Raw genomic sequence first — 14,535 nt, 5'->3', positions numbered from 1 at the left:
TGGGGGAATTCCCCCACTTCGTAGAAAAGCCCGTAGGAGCCGCGCAGCCTTTAAAGAGTGCTCCGCTCTTTGGGGCTTTTCCCCAAGGAGGGAGAAGGGACTGACTGGCCATTTCAGTCCCTTCTCCCTCCTGGTCGAAAAGCCCGCAGGAGTCGCGTGTGGCTCCTGTGGGCTTTTGCGGGAGGTGGGGGAATTCCGCCACATCCCTCAAAAGGAGGAAGAAGGTCTTGAAATAGTGCACAGGCTGCGTGCAGCCTGTCCGCTCCTCCCAGAGCTGCGGGGGGGGGGGAATCATATTTCCCCCCTTGATTTCCCCCCCTGAAAACTAGGTGCATCCTATGGGCCGGTGCATCCTATAGGGCGAAAAATACGGTACATAGAATTGGCAAAAATGACACAAAAAATAAGAAACCAAAAAGGTACAAAGTTTAACAATGAATGGAATAAATTTTTGACATATATTGAAACAGATGTAAGAAATTTAAAAATCACAGTAGGCTCGATATAGCGCCTGCGACGTAAAGAGATTTAAGAAAGTGAAACTGCAGAAAGAAAACTTTTGTAACATAGTCCAAAACTGAGTTGAAGGGAAGTCAATTATTGTTGTGTTATTTAGTTATTGTATGTTTAATTTGTCGGTGTATTTTGTTATGTAATGTGTTTTCTTTTCCTTTTTGTTCTTTCGTTTTATCTTTTTTGTTTTATTAGTGTATTAAAAAAAAAGAAGATGGTTTTTTAAGAAGCGGTTTGATAACTGCCTCTTTCAGCGGGTCTGGGAAGGCTCCCTCACAGAGGGAAGCATTCACCACCCCACGAAGCCCATCACCTAGCCCTTCCCGGCTAGCTTTTATAAGCCAGGATGGGCAAAGATCAAGGAGACAGGTGGTTGGTTTCACTCGTCCAAGCAGCCTGTCCACATCCTAGGAAGTAACATCCACAGAGGATTGAGGCCTCTACTGCATCTGCAAGCTATGCCATGAAGCACACATTGCAATCAATTTTTATTGACTGGAAACAGAGCAATTGCTGCCCTGGGATCATTCCCCTCTCCTAAAATGGTGCTGGCGGCGCTTTGTGCCCTCTTCCAACATGGAGGCACTTCTGCTAGCTATTTCCCTCTCCTAAAATGGCGCTGGTGGTGCTTTGTGCCCTCTTCCAACATGGAGGCACTTCCGTTGGCTATTTCCCTCTCCTAATATGGTGCCCGCGGTGATTTCTGCCTAAGGTCCCATCCCTCGCCGCCGGGGCTCGAAGCAGGGGCTGTCTACCCACCGAGCGCGGAGCCCTGGCACTGGACTTCCTTCGATCTCCTCCCTGTCCGCGGGGACTCTCTTCAAAAACCTCTTTCCCCTTGCCCTGCCCCAGCCCCAACGAGGTCCAAAGGCAGGCACCTGCATTGGCCCTTTAAGGCACAGGGTCTGCCTTGGGACCCCCTGGAGCTGCCAGGTAGGACTGGCTCCAGGGAACCTTGGCTTCCTTTGAGGGTTTTTTTGGGGTGGAGTGGGGTGGGATTTTTGCAGTCGTCACCTTCTCTCCTCTCCTCTCCCCACCCTGCCCCCTGCAGCGCAGAGCAATCCTTTTTGTGTTTCACATCTCCCCAGAAGGTGGTACTTTTGTTGTGATACGATCGTATTTCTAGAGCAGATATTCAAAGTACAAATTCTTGAACCTGAGAAGATGAGTAACGTTATTGTGATAGTTGGCTGGAATGTAATGACACATCCCCCTTCCATATGATTTTATGGTTTTTACATAATTTGGGGAAGGTGTTAATCCTTAGAGGCCAATGCACACTGGACATTACTTCACAAATATCAATAGTAAATGTCTTCATGTCATGGTCTCTTTCTGGTAAAGGTAAAGGGACCCCTGACCATTAGGTCCAGTCGTGACCGACTCTGGGGTTGCGGCGCTCATCTCACTTTATTGGCCAAGGGAGCCGGCGTACAGCTTCCGGGTCATGGGGCCAGCATGACTAAGCCACTTCTGGTGAACCAGAGCAGTGCACGGAAATGCCGTTTACCTTCCCGCAGGAGCGGTACCTATTTATCTACTTGCACTTTGATGTGCTTTTGAACTGCTAGGTGGGCAGGAGCCAGGACCAAGCAACGGAACTCCTGCTGGGCTCCCCAGGCTTGAGTAGCACTCCCCGGGTTTCGGGCTGCAGGCTGCTGTCCGCAAGCCTTGGGAGCCCAGCGGGAACTCCCGAGGGCTCCCAAGGCTTGCGGATAGCTTCCTGAAGCCTGAAGAGCGAGAGGGGTCGGTGCACACCGACCCCTCTCGCTCTCCAGGCTTCAGCAAAAGCCTGCATTCGCCCCATAGGACACACACACATTTCCCCTTCATTTTTGGAGGGGAAAAAGTGCGTCCTATAGGGTGAAAAATACAGTAATTTGTATGTTATGTTACATAGTTTGCAGGTACATCATGTTTGTTTAATTTAGAGTATACATGGCTGACGAAGCCAGGTTGGGCGAAACAAGGTATTATCCCAGAATCCTTGTTGTGCCATACCTTCAAGTTTTCCATCTGATCTGATATCTACATACAATGCATGTTAGACTCCTCAAAGCAGCGATACGTGGAACATCATAAAATAAGCATACCATATTGTGGTTATTGCCAATATGCCAATTTTTTTTAATAAAATTTTTTATTGGTTTTTCACAGTTTTTATAAACACAAACAATACACAATACAAACAAACAAACACACAAACATGTATAATTTCATATCCCTTTTTCTTAAACCTTACTTCGCCGACTTCCCCATACCTCCCCTTTCTACATCCCCATTTCCAAAATTATTTCAGCAAATTCTAACACTTGGTTTTATCAAATTTTCCCTTATTTTTTTCTTTTACTTAAACTTTTACAGCTGTAGTCTCCTTCCCCCCCCTAAAACCACGACATTTTAGCATTCATTAATTTTACAATGTTTCTTAAGATAAACTTTAAATTTCTTCCAGTCTTCTTCCGCCGTCTCTTTCCCCTGATCACGGATTCTGCCGGTCATTTCAGCCAGTCCCATATAGTCTATCACCTTCATCTGCCATTCTTCCAAAGTGGGTAGATCTTGGGTCTTCCAATGCTTTGCGATAAGTACTCTTGCTGCTGTGGTGGCATACATTAAAAAAAATTCTATCTTTCTTTGACACCAATTGGCCGACAATGCCCAAGAGAAAGGCCTCCGGTTTCTTAGGAAAGGTGCATTTAAGTACCTTTTTCATTTCATTATATATCATTTCCCAGAAAGCCTTAATCTTCGGGCACGTCCACCAAAGGTGATAAAAAGTACCGTATTTTTTGCACCATAACACTCACTTTTTTCCTCCTAGAAAGTAAGGGGAAATGTCTGTGCGTGTTATGGAGGAAATGCCTACGGGTGGCATGCCTACGGATTTTCCTCCTCTAAAAACTACGTGCGTGTTATGGTCGGGTGCGTGTTATAGAGCGAAAAATACGGTACCTTCAGTTTCTTTACATTTCCAACACTTATTATCAGGCAAATGGTAAATTTTTGCTATCTTGTCTGGGGTCATGTACCACCTATAAATCATTTTCATAATATTTTCCTTTAAGGCATTATATGCCGTAAATTTCAAACCGGTGGTCCACAACTGTTCCCAGTCAGCAAACATAATATTATGACCAATGTCCTGTGTCCACTTGATCATAGCTGATTTAACTGTTTCATCTTGTGTATTCCATTTCAGCAACAAGTTATACATTCTAGACAAATTCTTAGCATTAGGTTCTGACAATTCTGTTTCTAATTTTGATTTCTCCACCTGGAAGCCAATTTTCCTGTCTGCCAATATGCCACTTTAGGAACCGAATGGACTTTATCTCCTGACCATTCATTGGACTTTAATTTCTCTTGATATGTTCTGTTTGCATGATGTGTTGGTCTATGGAATTACACTTTGTGAGATATTATATGTTGAATTGTGTTTGAAATAGAAGTTACATAGTAAAAAACAGCCTATTACGTTGTGTGTGTTGTAACCAGGATTGTATTTACGCAACCTAAGGTTTAGTAGTATGTTCCATTAGCTAGGCCATCATAAGTTTGGACAAGGAAACTCTTGAAAGTACAATAAGCTATAGTAGAGGGTCGGTTTGTGGTGCTCTTGTGTATGTTTGCATACGTCTCATTATCTGCATGCTTACTCATGAGTGAACTCCATTCTGTTTAATGAGTCATCCTTGTTTTTGGTGCTTGAGCAAGGGCTCGCTGTGTGCAGGCCTGGAGGATCAAGCTGACCCTTGAGATGTGCTCAGAGGGGAGGAGAGCAAGGGCTTGGCTCAGTCAGCTGGCTGGCTGGCTCTTCCTGGCCCTGTCACTCAGCCATCCCCCAGTCCTGATGCCTGGGCATATTTATAGCCATGACCTGTCCCCTCGACTCAGCTGCTGGTTCTCATCTGCGGTGGGAGGGAAGGGAGGGGCCCCCTTCTTAGCCTCTGCCCTCCTACTCTCCGCTTTTCCTGTGCTTGGTAGGAACCTGTAGCTGCTCCTAGAGCCTGGGAGGCTCTTTGTGTAGAAACTGTCCCCCTCCTGTTGCTGGCAGTGCTGAAAATAGAGAAGGTAGACAATGCCTGGGCTTGTTTGGTTGGGGAGGAAATTGGGGAGTGGGTTCTTGGGGAGTGATTGGGAAGGGGATTAATTGGGCAGGGGGCTGCTTTGGGATACAAAATGTCTTTCTTTCAGTGTGCTGCTTGCTGGGTGTGAGGGGCTATTTTTAGCCAGGTATGAAGAAGGCCTGGAGGAACACGAGGGGACATCAAAATGGCTGGAGCTGATCCCTTCAGCATATGGCTGTGTGTGCGCACACCATAGGATCATATATGTTGAGCAAGACATGATTTAAGTGGGCAGGAATGTTCATTTATTGATTCTCTGAATTATCCATTCATCAAAAGTGAGCTGCCAGGCACTGATGAAACTAGGAGCATCCTGTTAGGTAGGGATGGAAAATTCTTTTTCTGAATATTGATTGTTTTTGCAAAGGTGGCATTGAGGCCCCTTCTGGAACCAAGACGTTTTGAGAAGAGTGCCAGTGTGGTGTAGTTGCTTAGAGTGCCACCAGGGTTCAAATTGCCCTGGAGCTCACTGGGTGACCTTGAAGGTCAGCCACACTGAACTCTCTCAGTCCTAACCTACCTCACAGGGTTGTTGTGGAGATTAAATGAGGAGTTCCTTGGGGGGGGGGAGAGAAGGATAGAAATGCAATAAATACATAATCTAGGAACTGACAAAGATGAAGAGAGCAAGATCTAAAGTGTGAAAATGAAAAAGAAAAAATCCTGATTCAAGTTTTAATCTGCTTTTATTGTTAACATTGCTTTAATTTTTTGGAAGTCTTAAATTATTGTTGTTAATATTGTTCTTTTCATTGATATTTTTAAGTTGTCTTTTTTTGGAAACTGTTTTGAGGTTGTTGTTTTACAATCAAGCCATGTTTAAATTTTATGAAAATAAAATAAAAATAAAAATCCCAGAAGCCCAACTTGGTGGGATGAAGGAATGTTTCCTTTTAAATAAATCAAATGGGGGGACTGTAATGGTGGTGTTTACTTACTCATTGATAGGAAATGCAGAAATTTAGTCTTTGAGCTCTGAAATGCTATAGAGACTGCTAGCAAAGCAGGGTGTATCTCTGCACCCCATTCATATATTCAGCATATCCATTGGTGCATGAGAATTTAATCATAGCAAGGCATGTCTGAATGAGTTTGAATCTGCTGATCGGGAGTGTCTGGTTTTTGGTTTGCTGGGATGCAAGTGCTGGAGAAAATCCGGCATTAACGACTGTGATCCTGACAGCTGAACATTGTGAGATCCAAATTCCTCATTCCTTTCCTTTCTTTCACTTAATGCCACTCACACAGAGAGCTCTCAGCAGAGGGAAACGGCCGTGGATTTGTGTGGAGAAGGCCCTACCAGGAAATCCATGGTGTGAGGAAAACTAAGAATCTGAAAATTTGTAACCATTTTATGGAGAGAGCAAAAGAGGTCCCTTGTGCTTCAAACAGCTGCATAAGTCAGAAACTGAAAGGTGAAGCTATTCCTGGTATGGAGGTGCAATGGTGGGAAAAGCTTCATCTAGGTGCATGCACCTGTGTATATGTATGTGAAAGGCAAGGGGGCAAAGAGGCCATGACCCTGAAGGAGGGAGCCAAGTGGGTAGGGGGGTGGCGGGTGAAGTCATTGACTTAGAATAATAGAATTGTAGAGTTGGAAGGGACCCCAAGGTCACCTTACTAGGTGTAATGCAGGAATCTCAACTAAAGCATCCATGCCAGGTGGCCATCCAACCTCTGATTAAAAACCCCCAAGGAAGGAGAGTCCACAGCCTCTCCTTCCTTGAGGGAGATCGTTCAGCTGTTGACCAGAAGGTCTTTCTGATGTTTACTCAGAATCTCCTCTCTTGTAACTTGAAGCTATTAGTTTGAGTCCTACCCTATGAGTCTCCTTCAAGAGATCCTACTCTGCTTTCCTTGTTTTTCAGAAAGGACCCACCGTGGTGTAGGGCATGTGGAGATGTGCTTTGCTCAGGGTTAGATAGAAAGCCCTTTAAAGCAGGAGTCGGAAGCCTTTTTTAGCCCAATGGGCACCTTCCAAAGGGCACCCTCCAAAGGGCTGCATGCCAGCAGTGGTGGTGGGGCCCATAGGAAAAAAAGGGTGACTCCACTAGGTAACCACTCAAAAGCCAAAGGTTCCTAAACATAAACACCCTCCCCTATTTATTAATGTGATAAGAGGCAGTGTTGTGTAGTGGTTAGAGTATTGGATCAGGATCCAGGAGACCAGGGTTCAAATTCTCCCCCTTGACCATGAAGCTCACTGAGTGACCTTGGACCAGTCCTTGCTTCTCTCAGCCTAACCTACCTCGCATGGTTGTTATGAGGATAAAATGGGGAGGTGGGGAATGGTACAAGCCACCTAGGAGGAAAAAAGTGGGATATAAATGCAATAAATAAATATTATCCATCCAGGCATGATCAGAGCTTAAGGGGACATTCCGGCCAGCCAGAAGCAGGGGAGGGGATGGGCCTGAGGAAGGGCCAAGCCTGGGGAACAATCCTCCAGGCCTGAGCTTCCTCGTGCCTGCTTTTTGAGACAGCTTGGCTACTGGGAAAATGACTTGACCAAAATTTCAGAGAGTCTCTGGTGTTCAGGGTTAAGGCAAATAAATAATGGTCTTTCAAGTGTTGAAAGCATGTTGCCCTTCATGATCTTTAACAGCTTTAACATCTTTAACAGTATAAATATTATGGGAGAGGGGCCATAGCTCAGTGCTAGAGCACCTGCTTTGCACAGAAGCTCTCCAGTTCAATCCCTGACTGCTCCAGATGGGGCTGGGAATGTCCTCTGCCTGAAACCCTGGATTTCTATGGGGTTTAAGGCAGGGATTTTCCCTGGATCCTACCTGGAGCTGGCAGAGATTGAACTGCAGTCCTTCCTTCTGCATGCAAAGCAGATGCTCTGCCACTGAATGACTGCCCCATAGGAAAGAAGGATCTGCAAACCATGTCTTTCTTCACAGATTCCTGGTAAGGAAATATGCTTTTGATTTGCTCCCTGGCTAGACTTTGATCAAACTGACTTGTAGGCAGCAATTCTCCATGGTTGTTAGTCACCCATCTGCAAGAAGACAGTCCAGGTTGCTTTCTGGAAAAGGTGCTTGAGCTGACTGCAGTTTCTATAGCTAGGAGTCCCTGGAATGATCAGATTTCTCCTGAAAGTCCATCCCTGTGGAATCCAGCCAGCCAGCCAGCCAGGGCATGTCCAGGTGGCTCCAATTTCAGGGTCTCAGGCGCTTCTGATCCTTCCTGGCAAATGTGCTGAGCTCTGCAGCCCTGGGTGATTTTTACACTGGGCCACACAGATTGGATCAACAAAGGGTGCAATGGTGGTAATGGGGGTAGACTGCTTGGGGTAAGTGGAGGCAAAATATGCTGGCTTTTCTGTGGTTGTGTGATGCTATAGCACTGAGTTTGGCAATGTGTGGAGCCACTGGATAGCACATGCTTTTCTTCTCCTTGGACATTTTGCCAAAGACGCAGGTATGACTAACTCAAATGCACGTCGGAGCTGCTGTTCTTTTTTCATTATTATTAAATATTTATTAAAATTTTCAAAATTTTACAAAAAGAAAAAAGAGAAAATAGCAACAAAAGAAAATACAAAAAAACCCTTCCCCCCGTGTAAAAAAGAAGAAAAAAGAAAATTCCAAAAAAGTGACAAAATTGCAAAAATCCCAAACTTTAAAAGAAAACATTTAAAAACAAGTTTGTTATTCTCAGACCCTTAACTGTCATTACCTTCTTTCTTAGACCTCCTCCTCCTCCCTTCCTTTGTATCCTAGTTGTTAATTATCCTAGCAAATCCTTTCCTTTCCATGTTTCATAAAATTCTATCATTACATTACCCTAGACTATTTTAATCCTATCTTTCTATAATAAAATAAACCTTAAAAATTTAAAACTTAAGTCTTATCCTTGCTAGCTTCTTATAATCATAATATTCTTTCATAATTCTTTGAGCATCTTTGCTAAAGCCAGGTGATTTCTTCCAACATTTTTCTATCCTTCATCAGCCTTATAAAACAATCTAATAATGAGAAAAAAAGAAAAAGAAAGGTATAAACAAGTCCAATCTTTATCCAACGCCCCTTCCTCCTGGTTCCGGGATTTGTCAGTCCTTATTCCCATCAGTCTAGCCCGGTAACCTCAAGTCACTTCCATGGCCCTTCCGCGGCTCTTCTTCATATTTGTAGTTGTAATTTCCCTTATCTCCTGCTCGTGGTAACTCCAGCTTAACAATATCTCTTGCTCGTGGTAGCTCCAGCTTAACAATGTTTTTGACTCTTCTCGACAGATCAGACCCTTTTCCATGTTCATCGCTGCATTCCATGTGGTAATTAAAAGCATATTTCAAGGGCCCTCCAAAGTTGAGAGCCCCGACAGTCCCAAACATTTCGCAGCCCATTACCATATTTGAAGAGTCCAGACATCCCAACATAGACCCCCCTTTCCAAACCACACCAAACTTTTCCTTTCCAAATCTGGCTTTTTCCAAATTCATTTGTTCAATCCAAAAGATCATACTCCTGTTGGGTCTGTTCTGCCAAAACACACTCCTGATTAAATGCCACAAACTCCTGTTCTGTCAAAACACACTCCTGGTTTAAATCCTGAGTGTGCTCCACATATTTTCCCACTGTCTGGTCAAAACATTCCACTGCCTGTTTAAGATTTCCAGTCGAAATGACCATCCAGTTCACCTTTTCGTGTAATTCTTCCAGTAGAGCATTTGTTTTGTAAAAAGCACACACCAAGGCTGGATACATTGTCCTACAAGGTCAAATACTTTCCCACGGTTATTCTGTAACAGCTGTCAATTCCCTGGAGTTAGTTACAATTTCACAAGCTCCCCCTAGGGGGAAGACTTCTGTTTATTCTTGCTACAGAGTTTCCTTTTTTAAAGATGCTTTAGATACTTTGTCCATATATATTCCTTTAAAATGCGAAAGGGAACAGTGGAATCGCAAAGTTTCTCTTCTTTTAGCTATCTGTCAAAAAGCGATTGTCTTGGTAAACTTCCACGTCAGTCCTGACACCCCGATCCAGGATCAGGACGGAGGAAAGTTACTTCCCCTTAAAATCACTTTGAACAGTCCAAAAAAAAAAAAAGGTTCACAATTTAAAATGTTGAAATCCAATCTTTTAAAGACAGTTTTCTGAGCTCTAGTATAAATTGCCTTTGCTTTATTCTATTTACAAAAGAACGGAAGGGTGACTTCCTGTTTAGCCCTTCCCGCTCCGTACCCAATTCGATAGATTTTTTTTTTATAGTCCGATTCTGTCCTTCTCACAAAATCTTTGTTTAATATCCAATTGTTCAAATTCTAAGTACTCACGGGTGCTTATTTTTAAAGTCCAAATTGTCCCAGGAAAAAAGGCAGCGCTCTCCGGCAACAGCTGTGCGGCTTCGCTTCACGGAAATAGCGATTGACTCACAGCACCGCGCCACTTCCCCCTCCTCACTTCGTAGCCTGTTGGTGGGTTCCTTAGCGGATTGGGGGGGCGCTAAAGGTGCCCGCCGAGTCCCATGGTCACAGGCTTCATCCGCCTGTGATTTTAAAAGGGTCCCCGCTTCGCCGTAGCGGAGAAGACCCTGTTTACCACGGAGCCAGTCCCTCTAGTTCAGAGGGAGTCCGCCATTGCCGGTGGCGCCACCCCGGAAGTCCCCGGAGCTGCTGTTCTAGGTCTGTCTAGCTCAGCAACATGGCAGTCAAGGACAGTGGATTAATATCTTAAAGATAGTAAGCTGTGCTGGTTGGGACTTATAGCAGCTGTAGTCCAAAGCATCTGGCAAACAAAAGGCTGCTGTTGTTGACAATACTGAACTGGATGGGCATAAGACAGCTTCCTGCAAGAGACCTTTGGGGACAGAGGGATGGAGAACAGACAAAACAAGTTGCAGGAACTGTGGTGATACTTACAGGATCTGTACAGAGAAGGAGGCAACTTCCAAGCCTTCTCTTAGGGCTGGCTGGTTTTAGGAGGAAAGATCAGATGCTTTCCTCTAGTCCTAATTCCATTGTTAGGTGACACTCTCAATCTGCAGATCCTTAGTCCCAAAGCAGGGGCTGCATGGATGAAGCTGTGAGTAAGGAACGTTCTACATTTGCCTGTCAAAGCAATGATGGCTGTTAGTGGTTTGAACACGTTGGGGTGGGGAGATCAAGTGAAAGAGGGGGTCTGGGTCCAAAAGAGGTGGAAATATAGATCTGACCCATGGGTGGGTAATTAACAAAAGAATCAGCTGGGTGTCTAGATTCAAAAATGGGGATTTGCACACTCTTTAGTGGGAGAGAGCCTCCAGATTTAAAAACACTTTCAGAGTTAACAGCAGCTGCATAGTGCGGAATATAGGTTGTTAAACCCTTTTGCATATCCCATTTAGTCTGCCTTAAGATGCTTGCCCCTCCTCTCTACCCCTCTAGCAATAAACAGACCATACACTGTTAAGTAAGTTTAAAATTCTTTTCTTACTAAATCCAAAGGTCTGATTCATCCGTTATTCCATGCAGCAGCAAGGAGCACACAGATAGATTACTATTGGGTTTAAAATACAGCATAAAGTTTCAAACATGCAGGCTAAACTTTGGAGCAAGTTCAGACATGCCCATCCTACTTGGTTACATGAGGAAAGGAAATAGAAGACACTTCACTTCCTCCCTTGTGGGGGTGAGGGGCCATGACCTAGCTGAGTCTAGGAACAGAACTCTGCTGTTAACCCCTTCATGCACTAACTAGCGCTCATGCAATCTCTCACAACTCAGAAATACACTCTCTCTAGATTTGGGAAGGTCTGCTTCTGTTTATCATAGCAGGAGCCCAGCAGATCGGACTAGAGGCTCTCATCCTGTCCTCACAGGGACTAACCAGATCCCACTGGGAAAAAGGAAGCTGTGAGCACAACAGCATTCCCAGCACCTGTGATTTCCAGCAAGTGGGATTCAGAGACATGTTGCCCCTGTTTCTAGATGTAGTGCATAGCCATTGTGGCGAGTATGCATTGCCAGCTTTATCTTAATAAAAGCGAGCTGGGAAGGGCTGGGCAATGAGCTCTGCGGGGTGGTGAATGCTTCCCACTGTGAGGGAGCCTTCTCAGACCCACTGAAAGAGGCGAAAATTAAACCGCTTCTTAAAAAACCATCTTTGAACCCGGCCAATATGGCCAACTATTGCCCAGTCTCAAATCTTCCATTCTTGGGCAAGGTGATTGAGTGGGTGGTTGCTGAACAGCTCAAGGCACACCTGGAAGATGCAGACCATTTGGATCCCTTCCAATCCAGATTCAGGCCTCATCATGGGACTGAAACTGCCTTGGTGGTGCTGGTTGATGATCTCTGGCAGGCTAGGGACAAAGGTGAAAGCTGTTTCCTAGTTCTGCTGGATTTCTCAGGGGCCTTTGATACAATTGACCATGACATCCTTCTAGAGGAGCTGGAAGCTGGGGGCACTGTTATACAGTGGTTCTGCTCCTTCCTCCTGGGCTGTGTCCAGAAAGTGGTTTTGGGGGATGAGTGTATAGACCCCTGGACTCTCACTTGTGGGGTGCTTCAGGGTTCTGTCCTTCCCCCCTTGCTTTTTAACATCTGTATGAAGCCACTGAGAGAGATCATAAGGGGGTCTGGGCTGGGTGTTCATCAGTATGCGGATGATACCCAGCTCTATCTCTCTTCTAAATCAGAACCAGTGAAGGTGATGAAGGTCCTGTGTGAGTGTCTGGAGGCGGTTGGAAGATGGATGGTGGCTAACAGATTGAGGTTAAATCCTGACAAGACAGAAGTACTGTTTTGGGGGGACAGGGGGTGGACAGGTTTGGGGGATTCCCTGGCTCTGAATGGGGTAACTGTGTCCCTGAAGGACCAGGTGCGCAGCCTGGAAATCATTTTGGACTCACAGCTGTCCATGGAGGCACAGGTGAATTCTGTGTCCAGGGCAGCTGTCTATCTGTCTATCTGGTACGCAGGCTGAGACCCTATCTGCCTGCGGACTGTCTCGCAGTTATCTCCCACTTGGACTACTGCAATGCACTCTCTTCTACCTTTGAATGTGACCTGGAAATAACAACTAATCCAGAATGTGGCAGCTAGACTGGTGACTGGGAGTGACTGCCGAGATCATATACCACCGGTCCTGAAATACCTTCATTGGCTCCCACTACGTTTCTGAGCACAATTCAAAGTGTTGGTAAAAGGTAAAGGTAAAGAACCCCTGACAGTTAAGTCCAGTTGTGAACGACTCTGGGGTTGCGGCTCATCTCACTTTACTGGCTGAGGGAGCTGACGTTTGTCCATAGACAGTTTTTCCAGGTCATGTGGCCAGCATGACTAAGCCACTTCTGGCGAAACCAGAGCAGTGCACGGAAACGCTGTTTACCTTCCTGGTGCGGTACCTATTTATTTACTTGCACTTTGGCATGCTTTTGAAATGCTAGGTGGGTAGGAGCAGGGACAGAGCAACGGGAACTCACCCTGGCACAGGGATTCGAACCACTGACCTTCCAATCGGCAAGCCCTAGGCTCTGGTTTAGACCACAGCACGACCCACGTCCCATAAAGTGTTGGTGCTGACCTTTAAAGCCCTAAACAGAGCCTGTAAGACAGAGTTGTTCCGCCTGGCCTTTGGCTTGGAGTCAATTTGATCCCCTCCCCCTCTTTCTTTTTTCCTTTCACCTCCTGTGATGACGCTGCATTTTAACGTTTTAATGTTGTATTTTAATCTTGTTTTTAAGTTGTATTCGTTCAACTTGTTTTTATTATTGGTTGTTAGCTGCCCTGAGCCCGGCCTTGGCTAGGGAAGGCGAGGTATAAATAAAATTTATTATTATTATTATTATTATTAAATGGCCTCAGCTCGGTATACTTGAAGGAGCATATTCCCCCCCCCCCGTTGTTTTGCCTGGACACTGAGGTCCAGCTCCAAGGGCCTTCTGGTGGTTCCCTCACTGCAATAAGTGAAGCTACAGGGAACCAGGCAGAGGGCCTTCTTGGAATGCCCTCCCAACAGTTGTCCTGTGGAATGCTCTCCCAACAGCTGTCAAGGAAATAAACAACTATCTGACTTTTAGAAGACATCTGAGGGCAGCTCTGTTTAGGGAAGTTTTTAATGTTTGATGTTTTGCCACTTTATTATTATTATTATTAGCAGTATTATTATTAATTATTATTATTCTGTTGGGAGCTGCCAAGAGTGGCTGGGGAAACCCAGCCAGATAGGCGGGGTATAATATGATAATAATAAATAATAATAAATAATTATCATAATTATAATAATTAATATTATCTTCCATGACTTTATCAATAGGAGCCAACTCCTAGGGGCTTAGGGGGCTTCACTCCCCCAATAAAATATTTGAGCCCCTCCCCCCAAGTTGATAGCCATTGTCATTCAAAAGGCGTGTGTACACTGTGTCATGTGATCAATTACAGAGGGCAGGGCTTATCTATCCCCCCCATGGCACCCCTGAATTTGTCTAATCCTCTGTTAAAGCTATCCAGATTGGCAGTCCTCATTACAAGCTCATGAGAAGAAGCCACCCACATACTTGTGATAGTATGACTGATATAGGAAATTAAACACAAAGGCCCAAACTCCATTAACTAACTAACTAACTAACTAACTAACTAACTAACTAACTAACTTACTAACCAACCAACTAACTAACTAACTAACTAACTAACTAACTACCGTATTTTTCGCCCTATAGAACACACTTTTCCCCCTCCAAAAATGAAGGGGAAATGTGTGTGCGTCCTATGGGGCAAATGCAGGCTTTCGCTGAAGCCTGGAGAGCGAGAGGGGTCGGTGCGTACTGACCCCTCTCGCTCTCCAGGATTCAGGAAGCTCTGCGCAGCCCTCGGGAGCCCTGCGCGAAGTCGCGCTGGGCTCCCGACGGCTCCACGGAGGTGCCTGCAGTCCCGGGCTTCGCCCAACTCCGCGCAGCCCTCCAGAG

The 14,535-nt window shown here is 45.2% G+C and overlaps 1 protein-coding gene across 5 annotated transcripts in view; it reads left to right on the top strand.

The window, feature by feature from the left end:
• The first annotated feature begins 3,829 nt into the window (after nt 1–3,829).
• Nucleotides 3,830–14,535, top strand: part of MYO18B (myosin XVIIIB) — a 349,431-nt gene continuing 338,725 nt past the window's right edge. For 4 of the 5 annotated variants that reach the window (XR_014519476.1, XM_083476633.1, XM_083476631.1 and 1 more), the window contains exon 1: nt 3,831–4,587. The gene's annotated coding sequence lies outside the window, so the exon portion shown is untranslated. Of the gene's footprint in view, nt 4,588–14,535 lie in introns of all 5 variants that reach the window. The other variant, XR_014519475.1, reaches the window with a different exon arrangement.

This window comes from Podarcis liolepis (assembly GCF_965112155.1).
Source record: "Podarcis liolepis genome assembly, chromosome: 15".
Classification (NCBI taxonomy): domain Eukaryota; kingdom Metazoa; phylum Chordata; class Lepidosauria; order Squamata; family Lacertidae; genus Podarcis; species Podarcis liolepis.
This window is presented reverse-complemented; position numbering and strand designations above follow the sequence as displayed.